The sequence below is a fragment of the Chelonoidis abingdonii genome, chromosome 24 (genome assembly GCF_003597395.2).
Source record: "Chelonoidis abingdonii isolate Lonesome George chromosome 24, CheloAbing_2.0, whole genome shotgun sequence".
Classification (NCBI taxonomy): Eukaryota; Metazoa; Chordata; order Testudines; family Testudinidae; genus Chelonoidis; species Chelonoidis abingdonii.
The window spans coordinates 9780257-9795654 of record NC_133792.1 but is presented as its reverse complement, the minus strand read 5'-3'; the positions used below and the strand labels follow the sequence as shown (position 1 = coordinate 9795654).

General features: G+C 44.7%; 1 protein-coding gene across 1 annotated transcript in view; it reads right to left on the bottom strand.

Moving 5' to 3' along the window:
* Window positions 1-15398, bottom strand: part of PAPPA (pappalysin 1) — a 222758-nt gene that overhangs the window by 81101 nt on the left and 126259 nt on the right. The gene's annotated exons all lie outside the window — the stretch shown is intronic.

The following is a 15398-nucleotide window of genomic DNA, read 5'->3' as shown; positions in this document are numbered from 1 at the left end:
GCTCCTATTTGCACTGACGGGACTCAGCCCTACTTGAAACGGACATAAGGAAAAATCTGCAATTAATAGCAGCTCTGCTTATCTATACCAGGAGTTTGAGCCAGTGCAGCTACCCAGGTAGGTGGCCTCAGATGTCTGTAAGTGGGCAAATCTCCACTGCATAGACAATTCCATAGCGTATGATCTGGTCTGTTCTCACTTCCTCCAAATCAAGCCTTGCTGCTGGTCACCAGAGTCTCATCCGATGAGACAGTTTAAAGTGGATGCAATGTTTACGGATGCTATGCTGATATGTGGTGTTGTGGTGTGCTGTTAAGGGCCCACTGCTTCCTGCTGTAGCCCAGGGGTGGGGTGGGGTGTGTGTCCTTTTCAGCACTGGCCAAAGCAATTCCTGTTTGTAGGATTACAGCAATAAAATTGCTTTGGGATCCTTTGCGATAAAACATGCCAAGCACAGTACTGTTTGCAAAAGAGCAAGCCCCCAATGAGTTCTACTATTACAATTCACTGTGACAGGTATATTTGTGCTGGGACACAAAGTCCTGCACAGGAACTGTAGAAGGTGTGATGGATCTGCTAAGCAGGAAACTACGGTTCCCATCAACCCCCTCCCTCCTCCAGTGCGCCAGGGAGGAGGAGGGGCAGACACCTCATGAAAAGATCCTGAACCAGCAAGAAGGTCAAGTGACCTGGAAGCAGCAACGACATGGCCAGCCAGGAGCTGCAGAGAAGAGAAACCCAGAGTGCATTGCATACTTTTAACTGCAGTGTAGACTTATCCTTAGTGGCTACTGGGACCCACCAGGGTTAGTGACTAGAAGGCCTAACAGCTGAAGCGCCTTCAACACTTGCCTCAGAGTCGTGGTATACCTGGCATGCTACTGGTCACTTAGGGTATGTCTACACAGGAACTAGACAACCGGGGTTGGCCCGGGCCAGCCGACTCAGGCTTGCAGGACTTGGGCTGCAGAGCGGTTTCACTGCTGTGTAGATGTCTGGGCTTGGACTGGAGCCTGGGCTTTGCAACCCTTCAAGGTGAGAGGCTCCCAGAGTTTGGGCTCGAGCCTGAGCCTGGAAGTCTACACAGCAATGAAACAGTGCAGCACTCCAAGCTCTGCAAGCCTGAGTTGGTTGGCATGGGCCAGCCATGTTTTTTTTCTTTGCTGTGTAGACATAGCCTCAGAGGTTTGGTTTACCCAGTGCTGAGCAGCTATATAATTACAAAGGGTAGGAAAACCTTTTTGATCAGCGTATGACCTGCTGGAGGACAAACTGGATGCATTCAGTTTCTTAGGGAGCTAGTGAAAGAATTAACCCAAATAAATAAATAAAATAAAATAAAATAAAAAATTAATAATAATAATAATAATGCAGATCCATTTCTAAAGTTTCTAGCTGGCCTCGCTGCAGAATGTTCTTTACATTCACCCCAGCAAATCTGTCTGCAGGCCAGCTTTGGAAAAGCAGTGCCAAAGAATCTCAAATGCACACTTAAAAAACATCTTAGCGTATCCCTCCAAAATGAAATCTTTAACCCTTTGGTGTTAGAACGGGGGGTTTGCCCTCCACAGTCACCAAGAGGACATAGTGTCAAGTATATATGGCTTTTTACTGACCTAAGATTAATTTCATCCAATAAAGCTACACACAGATGCAGCAGACAGTTTTCAGAAAGGCTCCTGGCTGCTCATTACCTAATATGAAAGCCAGGATGACTGCCACATATACATGACACAATTTCCCTAGTACTGCACAGTGGGTCCAGTCTGTACTAAAGGCTCCAAACTGCTGCTATCTGCTCCTCATTTAAGCTAGGAAACGGGACTTGGGGTTACAGGAAGGTGAAACTGTCTATACTAGTGATGAGTGAACCATTAAAAAGGTCAGAGTTTGGGTTCAAACAAACACCCAATAACCTGGCAGTTTATCTGAACTATCCAAACCTCAGCAGTCTGCAAAGCTGGGATGGAAATCTCACAGGAACAGGCTTACTCATGAGGGATCCAGCAATTCAGTTTCAATTCCAGGCCAGAAATACCCAAAGAACAGCCTTTCTCCTGGTATGGAGACCCTTCCGTTCTTGTCCTGTTTGGAACTAAGAAGTACTGAGGTAAAGTTTACGTGAACCTCTTAGAAATTCAGCAAAGGCTCAGTTCTAGTTTGCTTGTAAACCTCCAGCTGAAGACTGAGGATTGTTTTCAGACTCTTCAATCCATTACAAATCTGTGCTGGCCCTTGCCTTTTTTCTCTTGTACGTTCCCCCGCGTTTTCACAGAGCTGGGGCAAAGTGAGAAAAAACCCCGGCATGGCCACTGTCCGTCATGCCAAAGAACTGTGTGCACCTCCTCAACAGTCTGCTTAATTTACTGGAGGTTGTTCCACCCTCTGGGTGAACACACTGATTCTATATTACTCCCAGATTCTCTTGGCTCAGGAGCCAGATGAAATTTCATCTGTCAATTTCACCAATGTAACTAAGAGTTGAATTTGGCTCTAGGACTGGGAATCAAACCTATGTCTCCTGCACAGCAGTACAAAGTCCTAGCACCAGGCTGCTGAGCCAGTTCCCAACATGAATAGTTTTCTTTTGAATCTGGTACAGCCGATGGCATCTGTGGCTTGAAAGTTACTGTGCTATTGGTCTGTCAATACATAGTCTCGATGCTGTCTTGGCTCATTGCACCTTTGATCCATATTCTAGCAGTTTTCCTAGTGATGAATCCCAGTTTTCCATGGAGGTGTTTTGTTTTTTGGTTCATTGAAATGTGATCTTTGTACACGTTGAAACACAGTTACTGGTCTCACTTGCATTACTTTTAGAGTGGTATTACTGCATTGGCTTCAGTGGAGTTACTGCTGATTTGTACTAATGTAACTGAGATGGGGATAAATGTCCTTTGTGTTAACACGATAGTATTTGTTCTTATGGGAAAATGACATTATGAAGTGTACTGTATATAAACAGAGATTATGAAAAAGAAGTCTCTAGTTAGCAGATCCTCCACTGGTGTAAAGTGGTGTAGCTTCACAGACGTCCACTGGAGCTATATTGATTTATATCAGCTGAGGATCTGGCCCAGGCTGTAAGAGTACCTGAAATTATTACACAACTCAAGGCATTATTAATTACAGCCTTATGCAAAATGTGGTTATTTCACTTCCAAAAGGTTTGTGTGAACATTGTGTTTGTTTTTTTAATCCATGTGGGGCTGCACATCCTGAGCTTTGCTTTGTCTTTCTGGTTCTAATGTACCCCCAACTCAAAGCAAATTCATTTAAAACCAAATGAATTTCAAATCAAAATCACATGAAACCATGACCTTCATCTGGTATCAATACAAAACCATAACTTAGTCCAGATTGGCTCGGAAATGGGCCCAAATTGCTCTGGATCCATACCCAAGTGTTCACAAGAGGTGAGTGATCTTTGCTGAACCTTTTGGCAAAGCTGCTTTGAGTTCTGAATTTATAATAAAACCCCAAACCAGGTGATTTTACATGCATCAGAGTTTCATTGCAAACATTTCATTCAGACCTACTCAGTCACTAACAAAAATTAAAATGGCAATAATCTTGTTTAATAAATGCAGTTATACTACGTGCCAGAATGTCTTGGGTAGCTACAGGCACCCAACTGTGATGCACTAGTACCCTGCACCTTATACAATCGTTTACACAAGTGCAAAGTGAATGTAGGTGTAAGTACATGATGGCACAAAGTGCAAAGCAACAGAGCATCTGAACTCATCTGAAGCATGAGGGTGTCCTGCGTAACACAATTTTGCCATGTGTTCCTGTTTAGATATATCACAGGGTTACTGTTTATTTAACAGAGTACTTTGGAATAAAGCTGTTGCATTGAAACAGTTGCATCATCTATGCTAGCTCTGTTAGGGATTGTTCTAGTGTGGCAGCTCTTGTAACCAGAGTGTAAATAATGGCTGTTTTCCACTAAGAAAGGGCATTGGTTCAAATGTCTAAACAGATTACAAATGCCAGCTATATACATAAAAAGGCCATGAAGCATGTAGGGTACAGCTCAAAGTAGGACCTCTGTACCTTTAGGTTCAAAAACCTCAGGTCTCTGCCATTAAAACTAAAATAAATTCTCAGCTAACTCTCAGCAGCAGTATCTCTTGCATCCACTTTTCACACTACTGCTAACAAAAGTGTGAAGTCATCACAGATTGCTACATGCTTTAGCAGATTTTATACCCTGTCCATGAGGCGGCAATGGTAAACAAAAGACTCTAGCCAGAACATTACTGCTGCCACAGTTGGGTTCCCAATTTAAATGTCTCAAAATTGGACGAGCTAGCACGGTCTATAGCAAAACACTTGTGTAATAGCTCACAGGGGTTGTGGTATTAGTGTCATTGTAAAGCCAAACAATCTCATTCAACAGGCTTTTACGACCACTGGGCAGAGCAAAGAGTCTTTTAAAGAGGAACCAATTTGGCACCAAGTCCCATTACAAAGCCAAGTTGCCAATAACAGAGAAAAGTGGCATGAATTTAGGCAGACAGAAGGGCAAAAAATGATCTCAATGGTCCTGACTTGATGGAGTGACGCTGGTGAGGCGCTCGTGCACATTTGAGCAGATTCAGGCCTGTTAACGCCTACCTGACAGCTTTCCCTCCCTATCCCCACACAAAGTGGTAGCAAAGATTGACTTGGATGGATAAAATACGCATCCAGCTGTAGAAAGCCAGGCAGCAACAACAATGAATCCAAAAGGATCTCCAGTATGATTATTAATTGCCCAAAATAAGAACATATGATTAAGGATATACTTGGGCAACAAAGACACTTGAACCCACCCAGAGGATGAGCAAAATTTCAAACAAAACCAAAATTAAGATGCACTAGTGAAGTGAAAATGCAGGGCCCAGTTCTGCAATGCTTAGTCAAACAGAACTCCCATTGGCCTCAAGGGCTGCAGCTCTGGGCTCTAAATAGCTATCTGGCCATCAATCTCTTCCCCTTAATAGCTCAAGTGCACAGACCCACAGACCCATCAATGGCAGCATGAGGGTAACAATGAGACAGCAAAGGCACTCCACAAGTTCTCTGAAGTTTTCTGGCTAAGCTTAGCCTGTGGGTGCAACCAACAGTGGTGCCGCAGTTAATATCAGCTCTGACCACACGGTCCCATTCAGGAAAGGTCAAAGGAGTGATTTTTCACTTAAAAACATCTGCATGTTGAAAGAACAAAACCTTTTCATGTGCTGAAAATGACGAGTTTCCAGGCCTTTTATTTTCAGAGTTAGAATCATGTTTTTTCAGCGGTGGGTAGGGTTATTTACCAAGACAATGTATTATATAAACGACATATAACCCCCAACACACAGTGCAGGAATAAGTGAGGACACCAACCTCCCTCTCCCTCTTTCTGTCTCCTCTTTCTCTAAACTGCACAACTCTCTGCGATACTCAAGCAGGAAAGGAGTTGCCTTCTCTGGGTATGTGAGAACTTAAATATGCCTCAAATTTTAAAGCCTATCAGGAAAGAGGAACAAATTTTCTCTGACCTGTCACCAGACTTCAATTGGCTACAACATCCAGGGAGAAAATACATAGAGAAGAGATACTCTGGCTGGCAGCAGTGGGGTATGTGTGTGTGTGTGAGAGAGTGTGTGTGTGTGTGTGTAATACAATTGTACTTCAACAACCAAAGTACTTTGGCCTCATCTTGACTATCCAGCCATACGTCAGCAGGTACAAATTGAAATTAAATGGTCTTGTGGCTCGTTTTTCTTAACATCCGAAAGAATGGCTTGTGGGTGTAAACCAGAACGAGCACACACGCTTCCCAGGGCTTCTTCAGCAGTCGGACTGAAAATGCCGACTAACAAAACTGCCGCCACATAAATGAGTTCCCCTAAACGAGTTGGACCATCCAAAGAGACCCTTCCTAGAGCAGCAGCCAGTTGCTTCCTTTGGTATGCAACTGTCCACATCTGCATCCAAGTGTGGCTTTGCTGCAGGTGTCTGGGCAAGCATGTCACTTTTATCGGACTGCAGAACAGCTCTGGTTGCTCTGATGAGCTTCAAACTTTGATTAATGAAACAGAAGACTGTTTGGAGAACTTCCCCCTAGAACGTCCCAGGATAGTGAGGGAATTCACAGCTACTTCAGTCCCTGTCTTTCCCAACATTAGTTGCAGTAGGGAATAAAGCGGGAGCGCTGTCTGTGAGAGAGAGCTCACAGCTTCTCCAGTAGTCATTCCAAGGTGTAGCCCCTTCAGAAGATCGAGTAGGAATGCTCACAGTTGTTGCAGGCTCAGCCTTTCTCAGAAATCACTAGCAGGGATAGAACAGAAACTCCATATTCCAATACTGGTCTTTTCCAATAGTTTATGGTAGGGAATAGTGCAGGTTTGTATCAGGGAGGAAGCTACTTGACTCTGAAGGCTGGGTTTTCAAGGTATTAAAGTGCCCGAAGATGCAGATAGGTGTCTAGTGGGATTTTCAAAGCTCCAAACCAGGTTAGCCATCTAACTCCCAATGAAACTCAATGGGAGTTGAGTGTCTAACATGCGTTTCTTTAAGCACGTAAATACCTTGGAAAATCCGCTACTACTGACTGCAAGGGCCTGCATTAAAACACACGCACAGTTAAAGCTTCACACAAGTTTCATATATATTGGAAACAAAGGCCACATCTTTAAACCCTAGATTTGCAAGCTGAGTTCATAAAAAATGTGCAGGTGCAGTCAGCTCACTGTATGCACAAATATATATGGGTGCATGGAAAGTAGGTGATCACCAGCTTTGTGAGTGTGATTACCTGTTTGCTCACAAGCATACATTCTTTATGGCCACAGTTCAAGCATGTCACTGGGAATCAGGACATGTATATTTAAAATTCCTGACTCCCTGCATTACTGTGAACATGTCACCTCTACTCTGGGACTTAATTGTCTCATTATTGCTCTGCCTCAAAGGAGTGATGTAAGGCTTCATTAACAAGTGATAGTGAAGTCACCTCTTCTAGAAGCGCAAAGCGTTATAACTTAGAGCCATGCTGTGAACCTCTTACTCACATTAGTAAGGAGTTATGCACAAGAGCAATCCGAGTGAAATCATCTGGGAAGGAGAACAAAATGCTCTGCGGAAATGTGTGCTACCATCCCATACTCACACGCATAGCCAGTGGGACTGCTTGTGTCAGTAACACCAGCACTGAGTCAGAAGTTCACAATATGGCCCCTAGGCATCCATGATTGAAAGCTGGGTCCTGAGGGTCTAGTTGTGGTATCAGATATATTGCACGGCTCCCACTGATACCAATGGGCTTTGAACCCATTTATCTGAGTGGAGAATTAAGACTGTTTTTTGGAGCTGGTGAACATCCAACACTCCTACTGAAGTGACTTCAAAGGGAACAGGGAAAATCAGGCCTTAAGGTCAATATTTTCAAATATGGTCACTAATTTTGGATTCCTCAATATTAGGTCCCTGAGTTGAGGAACTAGTGTCAATGGTAATAGGCCAGTTTATATCAGCTGAGGCTCTGGCCCCAAGGTCTCACATTTTCAAATCCAGCGAGTGATCTCGGGTGCCTGACACCTCCTCAAGTGGCTTGACTTTCAGACACTGGAAGAGAGAGCACCCATCCCCTGAAAATCATGCCTCATTAAGGTGCCTCAGGTTGGACACCCAAACACTGAGTGATACCCAGAGATGGTGGCCCTTTCTGACATGGTAGGCCTAAATGCCTACAGTGCTCTGGACAAGCAGTCCAGACAAGCCTTCATTTAAAAGAAAAACAAATTCTCCACTGCTGGCATGAGAAAGTTTACTTTCAGGCTTAAAGAAATGAGCGTGTGGTTTTGAGGATGGCATTCCGTTCTGCTGAAGAATAGCACCCTGCATGTCTGTGTATCTGTGGCTTTGTAGCCACACTACAATCTTGGAGAGCTCTGTTTACATATTTTACATGTTTTCTTGTGCAGAACATGAAACCAAATGACATAGTAAAGACCATGTTGGCTTTGCTCCTGCATCCCTCTTCATCTTCTTCCTCTTATTATTATTTTTAAATTCAATGAAAACTAATCTACAAGCCTATTTTTAACCTAGCTTGATTGACTGGCAGTGCTTTAAGCAGACTTTATTTCCTGCTGCAAAGGGAAATTATGCAAACTACAGTGAAGCTGCACGGTGGGGAGTCAGAGGAGGGCTGAGGAGGGGGTGGGAAGAGAAATGATGTGATCCCTCCATGCATGAACAATGCAAATATGGTGATACATTTATGCATGATCGTTCCTCTCGGAACAGAGAGGGACCTGAAACAAACAATCCAGATGGGATGTAGGGAAGCTACCCCACGTTTACTGCGGTGAGTGCTGTGAATCACAGGGGTACAGCAGCCGCAGATGGCAAGACCAGCAGGTGGAGTGGCAAGAGCAAAGGAGGGGAGATGTCCCCATTCACAAGAGTTTATGCTAACGAGCATGCTGACTGTACCAGGGTACCCACTTTCCATCTCACTGATGAGATGAGAGTGCCAACCAGGCTTGTTTTCTGTTCTCGGTGTGTATAACAGACAGGATGATAGAATGATGTACTGTCCTGGTTCCCTGAAAATGCAGATGAGGCTTTTTGTTAGAGAAAAGCTACCTACCTACCTACCTTCCCTCAAGTTCTGGCCTTAATTTAGTACAATGTTATGGACTCCTGATCGGGTTTTGCTAGTGGTAAATGCCTCCAGGTCCTAGGCAGGCAGGAGCAGTTTCCAGTACCTGAGGACTTTCAGTTAGACCTTCATTTCTGTAAAAAGGTCAGATCAAACCTCTCTGCAAGTCCTGATGGTAGCTTTGCTCACTGCATCATCCTTTGTTTCTTTTATCTATTTTCTGAACAGCACACAAAGGGAACACAGTGTACCAGCCCCTGGTCCTCACTGTTCTGTTCGCTTTAGATGACTTGCACATGTGCTCTTGAAAAATTATTCTGAAAACCAAAGAGTGGGGGGAAATCCCTCCAGTGTTTGGTGAAATAGCTTGGAATCTCCTCTGACATGTCACTATGTTTGCTGGCCTGAAGCTACTACATTCACCATGCAGGCTGATCGTTTACTACTGCAAGGGTGAAATAAATGCCGAAGTAAGTGGATGGGAGAGAGACCATTCTTCTATCAGAGAATGCAGTCAAGGGATTAGCATTCTACCCTTTTTACTATCTAATCCCTGGCTGCCCATTAAGCTAACTGTCTTTTCCAACCTTGTCTATACAATACAGCCTTTTCATGCCGGACTGCACACATGGAAATCCTACTTCTCATTCAATTTGACTTTGAACTATAGATTTCCTCAAAACATCGATCTGAGTTATGCACAGGAGGGATGGTGTCGCTATTGAGAGACATCCTTCCAGCCTCCCAGGTGGCCCATCTCCAGCATGGCACAGGGGACAGAAGTTAACAATACGAGGTGGCCGGCGATGCACTTGTTGGAGTGCAGCAGGTCAATGAAAAAAAAAATGACCATCATTAGCAAAAGAGCTGAAAAAGCACGTTTTCCTAGAGAGAGGTGATAAGAACAGACCCCCACGAATTTGAACCAACCTTTCTTTAAGATTTGAAAATACCAGGATTACGTCTTTCATTTACGAGGGCCTCTGAATGTTCTAGTTCTGGGAAGCAGGACAGTCTAATCCTAGCCAGCATGGTGCAGTGGACAGGATACCAACTAGCACTCAGGAGGCCTGGGTTCTATTACTGTATATCTGCTGGGTGATCTTAAACAAGTGACTTCACTCTCTATGCCTCAATTTCCCCATCTGAAACCCCCTATCTCAGAGTGGGGCTGTGATGAGGCTCAATTAATTCATATTTGTAAAGCGATTGAGATCTTCAGATGATACGCTAAGTGCCACTATTAAGCCATGGAGTGGACGTGCCAGAGGTCTCCTGGGAAAGACCATTCTTTTGAGATTTCCAGCCCAGTTCGGCACAGTGGCAAGAGGCCAGCTCCTTGGCAGACTCAAACCTGCTGTTGGTGGCCAACTGAGGACTCCCTTGGCGTGCCGGAAGCTTGGGTGGCATATGGGCTCTATAGTAGCTCCTGCATCAGACCTTTCTTGGCTCTGGTGCAGGCGCATTGCTGGTGAAACAAGGAGTGTGGCCACAGTGCTGCTATGTTAAGTCAATCTGAACTGCTTCACTAGCCACTGGCAAACGGCATAAGACAAAATAGCCTTTAGCCCAGGGACCCAGTTATCTGGTCAGTAGACTCTGGGCCAAGGTCTGGATAAGCATTCTGATTTTGAGGACTCATCTGAACCAAACTCAGGCACTCAGGAGGATCACTACTAGAAATCTATCTACATGAGCAGAGCATAGGCTTGAAAGAGAAACCTACAGTCCTTTTGCAACAGAAAGCTGCTAGGACCTAGCTCATCATTTTCCAGAACCGGCCTCTGCTCACTCATGGTTCCACCACTAATGTTTCCTCTTAGGATATATCTGCACAGCAATTAATCACCAGCGGCTGTCCCAGGTCAGCTGACTTGGGCTTGGGCTGTAAAATTGCCGTATAGGTGTTCGGGCTCCTTGGGAGCCTGTGATGGGGGAAAGTCCCAGAGTCCAGGCTTCAGCCTGAGCCCGAACGTCTATACAGATTTTTAGCCGTGCAGCTCATGCCCCACGAGCCTGAGTCAGCTGACCTGGGCCAAATACGACTGTACCGTGGGTCTTTTATTCCAGTGTAGACGTGCCCTTAGCAGGATTCTGCTGTCACCCAAGAGGCCAGCAGGTCAAAGCCTGGATGTGTTATCAATAAGCAAAACATTTGCAAAGCAAATCATCTTATTAAAACTGGGGATTGTTTCTCAATCCAAGCCCAATGGAAATGTCACCACTGAAGAGCAGGAACACGTGGCTTCTAATGGGGGAAGTTCAGACAGGGCCACTCACAGAGCCAGGAGACAGACACCTTCCCTTGTGTCAAGCAGGTCACCTCAAAGGAAGTGACAGGTTTCCTCTTTTCCCCACCTCCATCCAGGATTATTATATTTATTGGCATCTTCTGATCTTTGGGGAATTCTCTGCTGAGCTATATTTATTCGTTGAAATAAAATGATGTAGCAGAAACCTGGAGGTGGATTCTTCATCCTTGTCAATGTCATTACTGTATTTGCTCTATTCCCCCGCATCCCCTCACAGGTCCCCATTTTGCTGCGCTGTTATTTCCTTTGTGCAGGGGGCTCTCTCTCTCCTAGTGCACGGAACATCAGCAGGTCAGCAGTTCTGTAAGGCCTTTTGCAGCAGGTAGAGTGATGTGCTTATTGCTTATGCGCATGGGTGTGTGCAAGCGTAAGAACTGAGAGAAAGGGCACAGAAGTAACAACAGAACAACAGTCCCCTTCCATGACTTCTTACTCCAATGAGAGTCCCTGTGTGGTGATCCTAGGCAGCACAAGGTATATTAGTCAGTCTGGGAGCTTAAGAGACAGAAAGAACCTCAGGGTGTCTCTGTGTCCAGCAGACTCAATACAAAATCTCCTTTAAATTAGTTATAACTGAGCCCTGCTTCCTTCCTATCCAGGGGACAACGCAGGTACCAGCAGCAAGCGTAAAGTGCATATTTACACGGTGACTTTCTGTAATCAGCTCCTGCACAATTGGGAGGAAATGCAATCAAGGCCTGCTAAGCTATTTAGGGGCTGGCACTGCAGGTCGCCAATGCAAACATCAGCTTCTGGGTCCTGCACGCCATGTTGCTATAAGTGGGATAATAACAAGCAGGCTCGCTGGAAGTGCAAGAGTGAGCTATCCAAAGATTCTCTTTTTATTCCTTTATTAAAACCACTTAACGGCTCAATGGGAATTAAACCACAAAAGAGTTAGCCATCCACAAGTGGGAGCGATGCCAACCAGAGGTGAGGCGAAATGGCCTCCCAGACCCCCTGTGGTCACTCCACACACGCAAGCGCTCCATCTGCTTTTCGCTCATAAAACAGTGGATTTCCCTTCAGAAGATCTCCAAGGTAAACAATCCTTCCTGAAACTAGCCTGTTAGTGTTTGTGTGGACTTCTCGTAAAGGATAATAGCAAAGGGAAAGCTGTGCTGAAAGCTTGCTGTAAAAAACAGCAACAAAAACAAAACAACAACCCCGAAACACAAGAGCGCGGTTTGATACAACCTGCTCTAAAAACAAACAGACAAACAAACAAACATAACCCTCTTCCAGTGCTAATGGTGCTATTGGAAAATAAGAGAAACACCTGCACAATGAGAACGCTGACCCAATACGTAGCCTTCTAGCCAAACTGGCCTCCTCAAATCCCAATGGAAAGCAATGCGGCCTCCCATTCACACTCTGTCTAGTCCGCTGCAGGCTCCCTTCCTTAAAACTGTCCAATGGCGCAGCTTCACTCACGGGCACTTCACTGGATGAGCCGACGTGTTAACCACTGTGTCGTCTAATGCAGGGGTTACTAGTGTGGCGGTCGGGGGACGCATTAATCCTTCTGTCCCATATTTCTAAAAGGGACCTGGCGAGGTGCCAGCTAAATGGGAAGAGGGGGCTCTCACGGGCTTCCAACATGGAAAACGTTCTAGCCCTCTGAAAGTAGGTCTCTATGACACAGTGGTTAAAGAACCAGTGGCCACACCAGCACTCCCACTTGAGCGTCACCTACAGTGACAGCAATAAGGAATTGTAAGAAACAGGGCTAATGCAGACATGGGGTCCTATCTTCAGTTGCTGTACATCGACTTAGCTCCACTGATGTTAGTGGCGTTTCACTGACTTACAGTAGCTGAGGATCTAGCCAAGTCCTGTAAAGCATTACACCAGCCTCAGCAACCTCCAGCACAAGAGAAGTTCCAAGGAAACACCACATAAACAAGGCATGTGTCCTGATACTGATTCTCAAAGCATTTATGGAAAAGAGAAGATCCTTGAAAACCTACTGAAAGATTTGTAGGTTGAAGAGTTGTCCAACAGTGTGGAGCTTGCCCAAAAACTCCTTGTCCATCAGTAGCAGATAACTGGTTGTCCCTGCATCAGAGGATGAGAAACTTAGAAATCATCAGAGGATGAGAACTTAGAAATCAAGAAAATACTGCGTAGGTGCAAGTAGCTTGGCATTTGTGCAATGTTTCGACTGGTCCAAATTGGCTTTAAATGTGACACTATTAGTTCTGAGAATATTTCTTAATCAGCTCTGAAAAGTGACTGCCAGCAAAGTAGAAGTGGCTGGTTTATTGTTTTCGTCTCGGTGGAAAGTGTGACGACTTAAAAGGTGAGAGGAGATTTGGCCTCTCCTTTGTGCCAAGATTATGTCATTCTTCACAAGCATTTTGGACATTGGCTATCCAAAAACAGGTTGGATATTGTAGCTTCTCTTTTTTTCGTAGTATTTCAACATTTCTCAATCGAGTACTCATGACTAACCCTACAATAACAAAACAAGTACAATCCAGTACTCATGGGTAATCTTAGAATAACAAACAAACGTGTGCAATACAGTTCTCATGAACAACCAACCCTACCATACCAAGCACCTGGGTTTAGTCCATTGCTTGTAAACAAACCCAGAATAGCTAACACATGTGAGCAGGCCAACACTCAGAAGCCACTCTACAATACCAAGTAAAGGCACTGAGCTCAAGACTTATGAATAACATGACAGTAACTAACAAATGTGAGCAACCTACTGCTCGTGAGCAACCTCTGACAGAAATGAAGTTGTGGTGAGAAAACAATTTCAAATATCCAAAGATGAGGGGGAAAACACCCTAAGTGACTTTAAAAAGAAAGTACTTAAAATGTTTTTAAAGCACCTTGGTAGTGCCATTTTAATTACTGAAAGCATGGTTAGTTTGCAAACAGTGAGCTTATGTATTCTGTGTATTATCATGTGCCACACTCATTTCAGGGGATTCAGATGGGAAAAGCCAGCACAAATGCATCTTTATTTTCAAGCCAAAGACTACAACACCATGAAAAACTATAACTGAAAACACACACACACACACACACTCAACTCTGAATAATATTCTGATGGAGAAAGGCATCCCTTCTGCCAGTAATCTCAGTAGAAAAAAAAAGTCACAGGCCTGGAGGAGATAGCGCTTCACTGATGGTCACATGCAGTGATTAGAGGGAGGTCTTAGGTTAATTTTCACCCTGTCAGTGCTTCTTGTTAAGATGCTGATGGCGTACTGCCTAGTCTAAGTATCAGAGGGGTAGCCATGAAAGTCTGTATCCACGAAAACAATGAGGAGTCCGGTGGCACCTTAAAGACTAACAGATTTATTTGGACATAAGCTTTCATGGGTATGATGCATCTTTAGATGCGTCTGAAGAAGTGGGCTTTTTACACACGAAAGCTTATGCCAAAATAAATCTGTTAGTATTTAAGATGCCACCGGACTCCTTATTGCCTGGTCTAAATGTTCCACAGTGATATGTAATGAGCTGTTCTGCAAGTTATGAAGCTGCTTTCGTCATGTGGAAAACAATGCCTCCATACCCATATGTCTTTAACTTCAGAAGGTCGATTAACTTAATGCGCTAGTGCAATGGGGACATGGCCACATACACACAGACTCCATGGTTGTTAACGGGGACACACTCTAGGCCCTTGAGCACCAAAAGTACAAGGGCCTACCTGTCGAGCTAAAGGAATATCCTTTATCTGGGAGTGTCAGCTCTTATGGGCATTGTGGCCAGCCACAAGGGGGACACATGTTCACATGCACTGAGCCTGTTTGATGCAATGGTGTCCTGTATGTACATTTTTGTAATGAGGCTGTGACAACCTCGTCTCAACTGGGTACAACAAACATGCCTGTCTGGGGATTGGTCCTGCTTTAGGCAGGGGGTTGGACTAGATGACCTCCTGAGGTCCCTTCCAACCCTGATATTCTGTGGTTCTGTGCCTGACTTGTGGCTACACAGCAGGGCTTTTTTTCCCAAAGCATGACCGTATGCCACCTACTTCACTGCCTACCCCTATTTGTATTAGGACACTATGAAAACAGATCTGCTGTCCCATAGTGCATCAGCCGGGTTAGAGCGCCCGGAGCACATGCACACCAAGCAGCGCCAGAAGCATATTAGACCCTGCATTTTGGAATGTTCTAATGCACAGAGAACGGAGAGGGAGGAGGAGCAGTGGCACCCGTGCACAGCAAAAATAAAAGCACATACCAAACAAGTAACCACAAGGCAACCATGTGCAATCCTAGGCTGCTAGTAAGGGTGACACTGCCATGGTACTAACCTAATACTAACAGCACTTTGTGTTTTTGGAGTGGACTTTGACACCAACTGGTTATGGATTCATGTACAATATAAACTGGACCAAGTGGTCCATATACTGTTGTTCTCCCTTGCAGGCCTCTTCGAAGTGTTTAGAATGTATAATTCACAGTTAAATC